Consider the following 12414-nt stretch of genomic DNA (forward strand, 5'->3'; position numbering starts at 1 on the left):
ACATCAAACTTTTATTAAATAATTCCATCCACTTATGGAGGAGGAGGAGGAGAATGTGGAAGAGGTAGAAAGCTGGGCACAAGTTCATATGCCTACGAGTCAGTAAAGACTGAAGTAATGTCCCATGTTGACCTGGTTATTTTGATATATGATAATAATTATCTTTGAGGTAGAACAATTCTGTTAATTGGAAAATCACAGGATATATCCATCATATTTTTCAGGACAGATAGTTTTTACTGTGCAGCAAATAGGTTAAAATTACACTGTATGGTAGTTGCATTTTGGTTTTAAAGCAAAAATTCTGCACAGAAACCTATGCAATGTATAGTTTGTCCAGATTAGTTTTCATATGTGGAATGAAGTTCTGAAATATCTCTAAAGCAGTTTACTCATCAATTGAAAAGTCCTCCAAAAAGAGAACTATTGGGAAATCATAGCATGTGTGATGGTGGTGGAAAAGAAAAGCTCTCTTAATTTTTTGGAGAGAATAACTTAAAAAAATACTTAAATGGCTAAGTTTACCTGGTGCAGTTAAGAATTAAACTTGTCAATTTTAACATTGCTGTTACATTTGAAATAAACTTACGTGATGTTCTGGTTGAAAAAAAAAAGAGAGAGAGAGAGAGAGAGAGAGAGAGAGAGAGAACCTAGCCAATCCTGTAACTTTGGTTCCTGTTTATTCATGAGTCTAGTTCTTTAGCCTTCCTGCTGATTCTGTGAGAAAACTACCCATAACTTTTCAACAAGATCTTCCTTTTTTAAAAAAATAGGCAGAAAGCAATAGGCAGAATTGATTTCAGTTGTTTACTACCAAGAATATCAAGTGGCCCACTTGATACACTAACAACTATGACAGAAGCAGGTCACACTGCAGTGTCCTAGCTTTACCTTGTAAAAGGCAGTCCAGTTCCTCCTAAAAACTGTTTTCAAGTTATTACAGACAAGAAACAGAATGTTAATGAGGAAGGAACATTGTCAGAGATCCTAACATTCTATGGCTAGTCTATGGCTTGCTTGCTATGCTAACTCTGGAATGTAGACGTCACTTTTACCATTTGAGCCTGTCCCTACAGCACTGATGTGTAGGCCATAGGAAAAATATCATGTGAAAATGTTCTGTAACTTTAGTCGGGCTGTTCAAATGTGACAGTTCAAGCCTGTCCTAGGCTGGGACTGAGCCAGTCTGGATTATGGAGAATTTAAGGAGTCCCATTGCAGTAACACTTGAGACAGAATTATTAAGTAATTATCCAAAGAATAGGTCACTATAGCTGCTTGTGTAAATGTGAGAGGACATTAGGGACTTTGGGAAGTGAGAAATTCTGAGACATCAGCTATAGTCTTAGCTATGCTTAGGTGCACGGCATGTTAGAAGAATGTCTGTCTGCCAAAGCTGTCACTGAGATGAGGCCACAATCGCTACAGGCTAATGAGAAAAACAACACATCTGACTGATATTTCACCTGAAAGCTTTTGTTTCTTATGATGAAACAACTGCTTCTGGATCTTACTACTTGACAAACAAACAAACAAACAAAAAAAAACTGGGTAAGACACTCAGGTGCATGTGACATCCCTCAGCCCACCTATTACCCCAGCCACAGAAGTGGCAACCAGTTCTGCACAGATATTGTATAACCTCGCAGCACCTCATCTCAACTGCATCTTGTACTTCTCACTTTCTGCCCCCCGGGTTCCTCTGACATCATTACCTGGGAGACACGCAGAAGCTCTCTTGGTGTTCCTATAGGCGTAAGTTGGAAGTGTGGGGGAGTTAGCAGCCCATGGGGCAACCCTTGAGATATGGGGATGTGATCAATGCTCCCCGCTTCTGTGCCACTGGCAGACAATTGTGAGGTGCGTTCTCTATCACTTCCCAAAAGGTCTCAGTGAGTTTAAATGCCAGGTGCCCGCATGTGTGTTGCTCCTCCCTGTTTCCCTTTTCCCAGCCCCCATTACTGTTCCCTGGAATCACTTCCCCAAATCAACCAGCTGCAAGAATACCCTTGTCCCAGGCTCTGATTTTCAGGACAACCCAGGCTAAGGAAAGCACCATATTTATGCAGAACTGAGACAAGGCATTTACATTTCCCACCCTCATCCATCTCAGTCTCTTCTCTCCTCGTTCCCGGAATGCCTCTCCAAAACTCCACCTTCTGCAGTGGCCTTCCGTGTTTCTCTCTCTCTCTCTCTCTCTCTCTCTCTCTCTCTCTCTCTCTCTCTCGTGTGTGTGCGTGTGTGTGTGTGTGTCTAGCTTTTTCTCTCATGCAGACTCACACATATGCATCATGGCTGCTCGCACCCTCTTATTAAGGTTTGCGATTTTTGTCTGCAAATGCAGAATACTCAGACTTCCCCATTTCACAGACTGATACGATTTTCTAAAAATAATAGTAATAATCACTTGATTGACTAGTTTAAGGTTGCCAAATTTTAATTTTCCCAAATAAAATGTGAGAGACAACTTTTGTTATCATTTTATAATAGAAAAAAACATGTGAACGCCAAAAAAGCATGAGGTTATAATCTCAGACTAGGTCATGCTCCCCAACTAGCATAATCTTAGCTTTTTGAAAATTTCACTGCAGTGTGAAATTCTTAGTTTTCCTATTTTGAGGAGGATTAATCGTCCTTGGTGGAGCACAGGCATTATCTGCTCCTGCTGGGGTCCCGGGTGGACTCTATTTTTTCCACTTATACTCTTTGGACCCTGTGCCCCTGGGTCCCTCTCCCCTTCCCTCTGAGTAATGTCACCCAACTGTGTTCTCTCTAGTATGAGCAGAAGGGTTTTCATTTACCTTACCCAATTCATTCTTCTAACTAGACATAACATTTTTGAGATTCCAAAGCCAAGAAAATAAATGGAAAACCAAATCATAAAAGCCAACACGTGGTATTGTGTGTTTAATTGCTTCACTGTTCGTTGTTTTAAAGTTGAGAATTCAGGGAAGTGATAGAAATCTATGTTCTTGACTCAGAAGACCAGAGGTGAAGTGACAGTTCTGTCATTTGTCAGTTGTCTGATCTCAGAGAAACCTCTATCCCTAGTATCATAGTGTCTCTACATATGTGTTTGTACTGAGGGAGTGTCTTGGGTTTCAAGTAATCTTATAAATAGCCAAAGGGCAGGGCTTTGACCTCTGGAATTGAGACCCTACCACCCTGGCCTCTGTTGAGGGCCTCTGCCTAGGCCCTTACATGGAATATGGCCACAGCCTACCATCTTCTAGGAATTGTCACCAACTCTGCTATTAGTTGTGTAGCTGTTATTTTTCCTTACTATGGTTGTGTATAAATTTATTTTATTTGAAAGTTATTAGTAACTTGGCATTTCTGTGTTGGTTATGTACAGTAGTAGTTTAACTTGTTATAAGTTATTTTTCTATAAATTAGTACCCTATTTTCTTTTCTATTTTTTGACTAAGGGCTATGCTTTCTAAAAACCCTTCCTTTTACCTATTCACTTTATATGACCTTTTGCTTTTCAAATCACTTTTATATATTTTAGTTCTTTTCCTTTTTACTTCCCATGTACTGACCTTTGTGATTTCAATTCCTTAAGTTTTGATAATTTTGTTTAATTTTATTTAATAGTTTAATATAAGTATTTATCCTTCTTCATTAGAAGTCTTTTAAGTCTTTAACTGTTACTTTCCCCACCCATTTCTATCATTCATTGTCATTTGCTGTTACAGAGACGAAACTTTTTTTTTTCAAATCCAGATTCCAGGCCAAAATATGTTCTTATTTTTCCTCCCATCTGGACAGGTGGCTTGTGTCCAATGAACACTTTCATCGACCTATTCCTTTTAGTGTTTGAACTTCATTTTTAGTCTCAGAACATTTCATGCCATGTGGGCCCAAATGATTCCCCCGGTCCTGGTTCTGCCCTTAAAATCTAATTCCCTTGGTTAGGGAAATCATCAAAGGCTCCAAGATAACTGTAGTTTCAAATAACCACTTGTATTTCCATCTGCTTCTTATACTGCGCCCCTTATGATTTCTATCACTTTCTCGTTAACTTGGTTATACAATTAAAAAGATGTTTACATATAAATTTTGTTTATATAATTTATGGAAATCTGTATATATATAAAACAAACACCTTTTAGAAAGTATTGTTAATTTTTATTTTCTATATGGAAGTGACATTCACATAACATAAAAATTAACCATTTTGAAGCATACATTTGGTGGCATTTAATGTATCACAATGTTGCGCAACCACCACATGACTCTGCTTCCAAAATGTTTCATCACCCCAAAGGGAAAGAAACTCCATGCTCATTGAGCAGTTAACATTCTATTTACCCCTCCCTCAGCACCCGACAACTACCACTCAGCTTTCTGTCTTTATGGATTTACCTATTTTGAATATTTTATATAAAAGGGATCATACAATATGTGACCTTTTGTATCTGGTTTCTTTCCCTTAGCATAATGTGGTGTTTGTTATATTTTATCTAGAATTTTAAGCTATTTTGTACTGGAAGAACTTCCAGGATATTTAGTGTATCATGGTGCTAGAAATAGAAGTGCTAAATCTGATTATTACTTAATTATACCGTAAGTAGGAAATTAAGGGACTTTATTGAAAATTCCTTTTGACTGATACTTATCACTTGGAGTTCTGAAATTTTATTCAGTGCTTTATTATTTTTTAACATAAGAATAAGAGAGTTTTCATTAATATTTGGTCAATAATTCCCCTGTAACAGCGGGCCTTCAAAATATGGATTCGTTTTATCCATTTTTTAAAAATTTATTATATTTATTCATTTGATTATTTTGAGATGGAGTCTCGCTCTGTTGCCCAGGCTGGAGTGCAGTGGCAATATCTCGGCTCACTGCAAGCTCCGCCTCCCAGGTTCGAGCTATTCTCCTACCTCAATGTCCTGAGTAGGTGGGATTACAGGTATGTACCTCCACGCCCAGCTAATTTTTTGTATTTTTAGTAGAGATGGGGTCTCACCATGTTGGCCAGCCTGGTCTTGAGCTCCTGACCTCAGGTGATCCACCTGCCTCAGCCTCCCAAAGTGCTGGGATTATAGGCATGAGTCACTGCACTCAGCCTTATCCACATTTTTAAATTCCATACTAAATTTCACTTTAAAATTATCAGGAAAATAAGAATTTATTTAAAGTCACTAAGTTCATAATAGGAAAAATAGAATGATTATCATGTGGAAAAATATATCTTATCTCTCCCATAGGGAGAGATTTATGAGCTCCATAATATTAGTTGGAAGCAGTGATTGCTTCTCCAAATGATGAAATGATGTCTCTAGTATAATATAACAAAAGGCAAGCAATATGAAATCTACATGTTTTGGTAGAATGATACCGGATGTGCACATTTCCAGAGGGGTTTTGAACTGATAGAGCATAACATTTGTTTTTTGAGGGGAGTTGCCTCTCAGGAAAGATCCCAGATTTCCAAGGGCTTTTCTCCTTTTTCTTTATTTTGGGTAATTTTTCTTCTATTCAACATTGTAGATGCAGAAGCGTACATTAAAGGTAGTCATCCCTGTAATTAGCTGATAATTATTTGCCTTTCATTGTCAAGTGCACTTATTTCAGTGAGGAAATCTAACTGAACTTGACCCAGGACCACTGAAGTCTAGACCTTTGAAGTAAATGTGTGCGATCTGAATGGATATAGGTCATAATTCGCCTTTTCATCATCCAGTATTCATGTTTGGCAGGACTTTTATTCATCTTTGAGACAAATTTCTCAAATTCACAGGCTCTATTTGCCAAAATTATCCCTTATTTGCCTCAATTGGATAGAAAAATAATTACAGTAGAGACTTCTTAGTCATGTAATTCAACTGGTACAGGGTGCTTTCATCTAGAGCAGTGGTTCTCAACAGGGGGTGATTTTGCCCCCCAGGGGACATTTGGCAACGTCTGCAGACATTTTCGTTTGTCACAAACTAATGGGGGAGGGAGTACTACTGGCGCCTAGTGGTGTCTTAGTCAATTTGTGCTGCTATAACAAAAAAACAGAGACTAGGTAATTAATCAAGAACAGAAATTTATTTCTCACAGTTCTGGAGGCTGGAAAGTCAAAGCACCAGCAGGTTCAGTGTCTGGTGAAGGCCTTCTTACTATGTTCTCATATGGTAGAAGAGGCAGACATTATGTGCTCACTTGGCTTGGTGGAAGGCGGAAGGACAAAGAGGGGGATGAACGCTGTATGAAGCCTCTTTCATAAAGACTTCAATCCCATTCACAAGAGAGGAGTCCTCATGACTTAGTCACTTCCTAAAGTTCCTATCTCTTAATATTATTCAACTGGAGATTAAGTTTCAACATAAGTTTTGGAAGGATCCAAACGTTCAAACCATAGAAACTGGATAAAAGGCTGTGATGCTGCTAATCATCCTATAATGCACAGGGTGGGCCCCCACAACAAAGAATTATCCTGTCCAGATGTCAATTGTACTGAGATCGCAACCTGATCTACCCTGAAGCAATTCTAGAATTTGGGTCTTGTTCCTTCTTGGTCCCAGGTGGCTTTAAGTGACTTAAAAAAAAATCCTTTAAACTCTGCCAGGCCAGAGTGTATGCACTTCATATGAATACTTTCATATCAAAATGTCGAACAGGTATGGTGGCTCATACCTGTAATCCCAGCACTTTGGGAGGCTGAGGTAGGGGGATCACTTGAAGCCCAGAAGTTTGAGACCAGCCTGGCCAACATGGTGAAACACCGTCTCTACTAAAAATACAAAAATTAGCCGGGTGTGGCGCTGCACACCTGTAGTCCCAACTACTTGGGAGGCTGAGGCAGGAGAACCGCTTGAACCAGAGGCTTCGGTGAGCTGAGATCATGTCACTGCACTCCAGTCTGGGTGACAGAGCTAGACTCTGTCTCAAGAAAAAAAAATGTTGAGGACCTAGTATTTGCCTTCTTACTTTTCATTTTCTATCTCAAGAAACTTAACACCTACATTCTAGTCTAATATTTCTAAAAATATAGTTCCTAGGCCACTAGTGGGTAACAAGAGCTCCCCTAAAGAGGTATAAACTGACCTAAAAAGGTAATCTTCACATCAGTCTTTCTAGGAGCATTGCATGCATTTCTTCAGACTTTTAGTTAATTTTGTTTCATTAGTTATTTTTTCCTACTGGAAAATGCAACAAGTAGAGTCAGCAGCTGTGGAATCTTTTGCTCTGCTTAAGTTGTTCTCAGTTAGAAAAAATTTTGAGAACCACTGCTATAGAAACTTTCCTTTGTGACAGCTGCTTCTGCCCAGTCTCCTGCCAGCACAGCTATGTCCTTTCCTTTTCTCTGCTATTCTTTATCTACACATATCTTTATCTTCCTTCAAGACCCACCTCAAATCCTCTCACACTGACTGATGTATTCATTTATTTACTCATTTATTAAACACATTAAGGATCCATTAAACACCACTGCCACTGTGCTAAGGTCTGGGGACATAGGAAAAGTCCCAAAAGACACAGTTCCTTGAGTAGCACATTGCCTATTGGAGGAATTCCACTTTTGTTAACACTTGACCTTTTTTGTGCCCCATAATATAACATTTGAACTACTTATTACTCTCAAATTGATTTCAATGTGTTGATTTCTCCTCCTGAACCAGAAGGAAATATTTTTGGGAGACTGGGTTGCCAGATAAAATACAGGACATCTACCTAAATTTGAATTTCAGAGAGACATTAAACAATTTTTTTAGTATGAGTATGTGGCAAATGTTGCATGGAACAATTTATCTTAAAATTTTATTCATTGCTTATCCGAAATTCAAATTTAACTGGGCATCTATATTTTTATTTGCTCAATATGGCAACCCTCTTTAGGGCAAATGCTCTCTAGTATTTTCCCTACATCTCCAAGGACATGTGACACAGAACTGGATGTACAGTCAGTACCCAAATAAGCAATCAGCTGTCTTATTCCTTTAATGTAGGTAGAAAGTTATTCTTCCTCCAAAGGTAGGGACAGTGACTATTTATATTAGCTGGTGCAAAGGTACATAATTGTGGTTTCTTTTTCCTTTCCTTTCCTTTCCTTTCCTTTCCTTTCCTTTCCTTTCCTTTCCTTTCCTTTCCTTAGATGAAGTTTTGCTCTTGTCACCCAGGCTGGAGTGCAGTGGCTTGATCTTGGCTCACTGCAACATCCGCCTCCTGGGTTCAAGCGATTCTCCTGCCTCAGCCTCCTGAGTAGCTGGAATTACAGAAGCCCGCTACCACACCTGGCTAATTTTTGTATTTTTAGTAGAGACAGGATTTTGTCATGTTGGCCAGGCTGTTCCTGAACTCCTGACCTCAGGTGATCCGCCCGCCTCGGCCTCCCAAAGTTCTGGGATTACAGGCGTGAGTAATGGCACCTGGCCAATGGTTTTTACCATTACTTTTAATGGCAAAAAATACAATTATGTTTGCACCAACCTAATACTAGTTCATATTCACATCACAGTTAAATCAACTGTGATCTAAAGTAAAGAATAGACTTCCAGGAAATGGTGGAGTTTAGGATATGACTCCTAAATATCACATTAGGAGAGGAGACTGGTCCTACGCTGTTTTGTTTTGTTTTGTTTTGTTTTGTTTTGTGGAAAGATAGGGCAGATGAGTTGCCTTTTAGTTCTTTACATTTCAAACCAGAGTTTTACATAAGGCATTAGTATGTTGTTAATGTAGAGAAACAACTTGTTCTAACCTCAATTATTTGGATAATTAACCACGGAAATTATACCCTCAAATAATATTTTATTTCATTGTAGCCTTTTGCAATAAATGAACATTTTTCTAGTTCTATAGTGAATATTATGACTGAAAATTACTGGGTTTCTCTAAATCTCAGGCACTTATGAAATGCTTCACTTGAATGCCAAGAAAGCCACAGTTTTTGCAAAATAGCACCCCAAAACCTGATTTCAGCAGGTCAATTTCTATTTGCAACACCAAGCTCTGAGTAATGCTTTTTGGACCTTTGAAAATGTTTCTGCTTCCTGGAATTTACCAGTAAATGTCCACATATAGCAGAGTACTAAAAAAACAGGAGCTATGTCACATAAAATGTGACTTCACAATATTTGAGCTTTTTATCACTTGCTTTCTCATAGCCAAGGAGTTCTGAGTTCTCTCTTGGCCTGTACAAATGGGTGCTGGCTGTTATAGGAAGGAAATTTTAGAGATGAACAATTACTTCCTGCTTCCTAATTTCGAGACTCTAGGGCTTCTCTATCCCTCATTGTTGAGGCCTGTTGCTGCTGACCTTGTTCTTTGCCTCCAAGGCTTTACGGTAGACTGCTGAAGAGGTAACAGAGGGGTGTTACAATCTCCAAAGGATCTTTACCAGCTTCTATGACTTCACCTCACTAGTCCTCTAAAGATGGAAGGTAATTAAATTTCATGTGTCTTGAAGGAGGTGAAAAAGGTTTATTTGTTATTTTTTCAGGGAATTTCCAGGTGGAGAAAAAATTAAACCAAAATGATTCACCAATAGAAAGATGGATGAAAACTTTATTTTTCTTTAGACTATAGGCAAATCCTCTATTACTCAATCTAGTTGCCACAAAAGTTTAAACAACGGTGTAAACTTTCACAATCATTTGAGGCATGGTAAAAATAATGCTTAATAAATTATAGTTCAACGTACTATTAAAATATTGTATTCTGCAAATTTCATGAATTCTACAAGTAGAAAGAATATATTAATCATCCCCCATGCAACCTCTCACTCAGCTTCAACATCTGTCACTGTTTTGCCAGTTTTGATTTTATACTACAAGCCACCACTATTTTATTTTTCCGTGAGTGCTTTTACACCAAATCTCAAAACACTGTGTCATTTCAATCCTGTAATACTTAAGTATGCATCTCTATTTGGCAGACATTTCTGAATATAACCATCATTGCCGTTATGACACATAATATGAACAATAATTCTTAATGTCATTCTAGCCATATCAGTTTCCTCAGCTGTTTCCAAAATACAGTTGGTTTCCTCTAATCAAGATTCCAAATAAGTCTATACACTGCCATTTTGACTTGGGTCTCTATAAGGAGCATAATTATTATCTTTTTCCTGTTAGCACAATTTAGAAAGCCACCCAGGAGTTCAGAGAATCTTGGACATCCTAGTATAATCATAGTTTTACTCTATGTGGCACAGATAGCTGTGAAAAAAGTTGTTATAGCATAAACATTTTTTTAAAACCAATATATTATTCCACTTATTTTTAATTGACAAATAATAATGGTATATATTTATGGAGTACATGTGGGTGTTTTGATCTAATGTATCATGTAGAAAGACTTCTATTAAGCCTATAACATAATCCCACCCCCTCCCAAACTATCATTGTTTTTGTGTGCGGTAGAATGGCTTAAAAAAATCCATTGTTTTAGCAATTTTCCAAAGTGATGCACCAGAAAACCATAAGTAAGACCATAGGCTTTGTCACATTGCTTCTTTTCAAAAACCTGTAGTAAAGGACTTAGTTGAACTCTGCTGGCTCTTTTAAACATCCTTTCTTCAGCTAAAATTTTCCAAATTTTAAATATTCATGCCCCCCCACCACCCGACCCCACAAACTACCTAAAACTCAAGACTTCTAATTAGAGAAAATTTCACAGGCTAAAATTTGAAGACATTTCCACCGTAAGATTTTTTATGGCATTAAGGTATTTCAAGACTGGCTAATGCGGTTCATTTTGATTTACTTGAGACAGAAAAAGGCAACTTCCAGTAACATGAAAGCTTCGCCAAAGTAGCTTAGTAGCTAGGCCTGGGAAATTGGGAAACCATGTTACCAGGGAACCAAGAAGGAAGAAATCATGCAGAAGTAACAGAGAAGGCACAGGAGTCTTTAGCAAAGTGGCTCAGAAAGGGTACATGAGCAGAAAAGTAAAAAAAAAAAAAAAAAAAAAAAAAAAAAAAAAAAAAAAATTAAAAGTAGCCTGAAGAGGGCTAAGAGTAGAGAAAAAGAGCCTGCCATTCTGTGTTTGGTCTGCTCAGGCTGCCATAACAAAATGCCACGGTCTGGGTGGCTTAAACAATGGAAGTCTGTTTCTCACGGTTCTGGAGGCTGGGAAGTCAGAGATGAGGGTGCCAGCTCCTCGGGTTCTGGGAAGGGCTCTCTCCCTGTTCCTGGAAAAGATGCAGAGGCTGGAATGGGCCTGGGTGAACTTGAGGAGGCTTGCCCAAGAGGGTCTATGTTATAGAATTATTGGGAGTGCTGCTGAAAGCAGGCGAGACTAAAGTCAGCTCACAGGATTGCCTGGAAGCCAGGTAAAGGGTCCTGGACATCTTGTGAACACCACAAGGGCAAGATTGACCACGTTTGTTCATCTTTTCTTTTGGTACTTCTGCATTTGAGTCAATGTTAGGGAAGTTTTTCCCACTCTCAGTTTATGTAGTATTTCACCCATCATGTTTCATTGTTTTACATTTAAATTCCAGATCTATTTGGAATGTATCCTGGTACACAATGTGAAGAATGGATCCAATTTTATCTTTTTATTTATGGCTATACAGTTATTTTGATACCATAGGATTTATTAAACACTACATTTAGAGGGAAATTTTAGACACAGAGAAGTCATCTTGAAGGGATACCCCCTGGCTAACTCGCAGATAATTTGAGTATGAAAATAAAGTTAGCAATGGATTATAACCCATTGAATAAAATAAGAATCTGAGAGTTCATACTGAAATAAATAAGTGAATACATTGAAGGTTTGATGAAGACCAAGATATTTACATAGTCTCAAAGTACTTTTCCACAAAATAGTTACTACAAAAGTAAAAAGCATAACTTTATAGTAGAAGCCTGGCAGACACCACTATAACCAAGAAATCAAAACTAACATCACCAGTAATGGGACAAATTCAAATTGTGCACCATAGAATAGGAGGCAATTAGGAGAACACAAATGTGCCTCTATACTATTTCTGCCAAATATACACAATAAGAATCTAATAACAAGGAAACACCAGACAAACCCAAATTGAAGGACATTCTACAAAATGTCCTGTAATTATACAAAATTCGTCTAAAGTGTCAAGGTCATGAAAAGTCAAGGCAAGATTGAGAACTATTCTAAATTAAAGGAGTCTACAGAGACTGCACAACTAAAGGCAACATGTGATCCAGGACTGGGTTCTTTTGCTAGAAAGGGTATTATTGACACAATTGCCAAAAATTAAACGGGATAGGAGGATTCGTTGGTAGTTATAATTCATTGCCAATTTTCTGAATTTGAGGGCCGTATTGTAGTTATGTAGGAGAATGACTTTGTTCATAGAAAATACACATTAAAGTATTGGGGGTAGTGATAGAATATAATGTCAACAACTTATTCTCAAATGCTTCAGGGGAATAGAAGTTTCTTTGTACTGTACTTGTGACTTTTCTGTAAGTTTGAGACTGC

The sequence above is a fragment of the Rhinopithecus bieti genome, unplaced genomic scaffold (assembly GCF_001698545.2).
Source record: "Rhinopithecus bieti isolate Rb0 unplaced genomic scaffold, ASM169854v2 scaffold_64046, whole genome shotgun sequence".
Taxonomy (NCBI): domain Eukaryota; kingdom Metazoa; phylum Chordata; class Mammalia; order Primates; family Cercopithecidae; genus Rhinopithecus; species Rhinopithecus bieti.